Source organism: Brassica napus, chromosome C3 (assembly GCF_020379485.1).
Source record: "Brassica napus cultivar Da-Ae chromosome C3, Da-Ae, whole genome shotgun sequence".
NCBI lineage: Eukaryota > Viridiplantae > Streptophyta > Magnoliopsida > Brassicales > Brassicaceae > Brassica > Brassica napus.
The window spans coordinates 57,098,196-57,101,227 of record NC_063446.1 but is presented as its reverse complement, the minus strand read 5'-3'; the positions used below and the strand labels follow the sequence as shown (position 1 = coordinate 57,101,227).

At 38.8% G+C, this 3,032-nt stretch overlaps 1 pseudogene; it reads left to right on the top strand.

The window, feature by feature from the left end:
• Nucleotides 1–488: 488 nt before the first annotated feature.
• On the top strand, nt 489–2,827 carry LOC125584575 (annotated as a pseudogene).
• Nucleotides 2,828–3,032: the final 205 nt, after the last annotated feature.

The window sequence follows — 3,032 nt, the reverse complement described above, 5'->3', positions numbered from 1 at the left end:
TGACATTGCGAGCTTCCCAGAACCGAAGTTGTTTCTTAGCTACTGTCGGATACTGGTGAGAGAGATTTAGGGTTCTACGACTAAAGGCATACCAAATAGATGGCTGCTAAGACTGTCAAACCCTCTTATATAGACGCCATGTGGGAGCTTGAAGAAGAAGAAAAGAAGCATTGAAGATGAAGTAGTGGGGATTGAGGCTTGAGTGCCATTACGGCTGCCGTTTCTCAGCTGAATCGCGTGGGGAGGGAATCAGAATGGCTAGGGTTGCTGGAGTGAAACGTAAAAACAAAGTGAAGAGGAGACGTCATCTTCTTTTACTGATGAGCTTCTTGGGCTTATAATATAATGTTTATGCGAATGCCCATATTTAGTTGAATCAAAACGCAAAAAAAAACTCGTTAACAGAGACAAAGTCTTCTTTATAATAATAGATATAAGTGTATACATATGAAACCCTAGAGGGGGAATACAACTAGAAGAAATTAAGAATGAGGATTTTTAAGAAGAAAATATTGTTGAGCAATAAGTCAAGGATGAACAAGAGAAGAAGACGAGAGAGCCCAGGAGATGATATATCACAACTAAACCATATTCCTCTTGATCTAGCTAGCCTTGGAGATACTCTCAAGACTTCCTGCAAAATTGCTTGTGAGATCTCTCTATGTATCCAAGCTGTGGTCTTCTTTTATAACTCTCCCGAGTTTTATCCACTCGTTCACGTCTCGGTCCACTTTACGATCACCTACTCTTATGGTGGACCTTGTCATCAGAAACGGAAAAATATGTATTATTTATTCTTTCCTACACACCAGAACCCCAACGGTCGACTTATTCTCCACTCTACAGTTACGAAATAACAAACTTAGATTGGCAATTTTTGCGATCCAATAGCATCCAGGGATTGATTTTAGCACCCGGTTTAAAGATTTGGAACCCAACCTTGAGACGGTTTTTAGCCTTACCACATCCCGGTGAACAAGGCTCGAGTAACCGTTGGTCGTCTTATTTATTATATGATCCATTGGAGGGTAAACACAAAGTACTTTGTGTATTAACTAATAAATATTCCGATCAGCCTCGGATTCTTACATTGGGAGCTCAAGGATCGATCATGGAGAATTATAACCAAAGGACGTTGCCCTATGCATTCCCCCACTAAAGGAGGATATGGGCAATGCTTCAATGGGATTCTGTATTATATAGCTCATCTTCTTGGTGATGATTATTGTGTCATAATGGGATTTGATGTCAAATCTGAAAACTTCAGTACATAAAATTGCGTGGGGATCGCTGGCGTTCCTTGTTTATGATACCTTATGAGGGAAGTCTAGCCATAGTTCCTCATGATTATCCCTATGATGTTGTTAAACTCTATATATTGAAAGATGCACATGGACTCGAATGGACACGTGAACGCTTTGTTCTTCATTTACCATGTGATAACCTACGGAGGGATTCTATACGTTTCAGGGGTACTACAGATGCTGGTGAGTTTATTTTTGCTCCGTATTGTTTCCGTGAAGCTTGTTATATTATATATTTCGATCCGAGGAGAAACAGTCCTAGAGAAGTCTTTTTTGAAAGAGATATGAGTGAGTTTAGACGCCGTTGTGGATTTCGCAGCGAAATGTTCACCATGGAAGTTTTCCCCAGTCACATCGAGAGTCTCTTCTCTTTGTAGAGCACCGCCTGCGATGCTCAACGCTCTCAAGTGTTTATGTTTTTGACTTTTTCTTGTGTTCTTTTCTGAGAATATATATGGCGTACCTTGTTGTTCTTCAGTGTTACTTTTGTAGTTCATGTTTATGCATTACTTGGATTTGATCTTAAGCTATTTCTTACAAAGTTTTTGCATTACAATATTGATTCAAGGATTAAGGCGATACTCCATAATTGCTTCAATGATTCTGTAATAATGGAATTTGCCAATAAATGATTCTTAATTATCTTCTCCAACCATTGAGATCTGTAGTATTCTCTTTTAATACAGCGAAGAACACGTTTTATTCCAACAATTCCAAACACAAAGGATGAGTTTCATATATATGATATATCAGTTGAAAAGTTGAAACACAAAAGGAAACAACAGGTGGTTATTATGTGGTGTTTCGAAGTTTTTCATTTCACTTGAGGCGGTGGTGTTGAAGCTTTGATAGCAGGGGTTATTATGTGGTGTTAGAGTTCAAAGCTATATTCTGAAGATGCACATGGACACGAATGACACATCAACGCTTTCTAGGTGTACTTTGTAAAAGGGAATGGAGGATCCGTAAGAGTTTTTTGGGTCTAATCTGGGGTATCTAGGATGAAGTCCAACTAACCCTCAGTACCGGACCACTAGTCCAGCTCTGGATTTTCTAATGAGGTCTAAGATATGATTTTATCTTGTCTAACCAAACAGTAATAATTAAGTGCATGGCCAGATTCTTATAAGCTGTGTTTAAAAAGGCGATCGCCTTTTGGGCAAAGGCACAAAGCGCAGTAAGGCGACGGTCCCACCGCCATAGACCTCTAAGGCGAGGCTAAGTCCGTAAGGCGCTCGCCATACTGCGCCTTTGGCTTAATTACAATGCGCCTTAAGCGCTTCAAAAGCGTGTTTTGTAGTTTCTATTAAGAAACTACTTTCACCAAACCCTTAAAACATCTTGAAAACCATGTAACAACTACTCTGACCAACCCTTTATAGACCCTCACAACATGAAGCTTAGATCCATAGAGTTTTAGGTGTTTCGGGTTGGAGACTGAATTTAGATTTTTAGTTTTCAAGTTCTCTGTTTTAGTTATTGGATTTTATCAATGAGTATATATGTGACTGTATTAGTGTGTATATGACTAACTGGTATAGTGACTATATTAGATTGTACACGACTCTAACTGTCTGAACTCTGAACTACTCTATAACTATCTTTTGTACATAACCATACAGTTATAGTGTGTAGAGCTACCACGTAAACATGCTTTTAACCTAGGAAAACTATCAATGCATTTCTAAGTTCCTCTGTAGCTCTATACTACTATTATATGTTTGAATG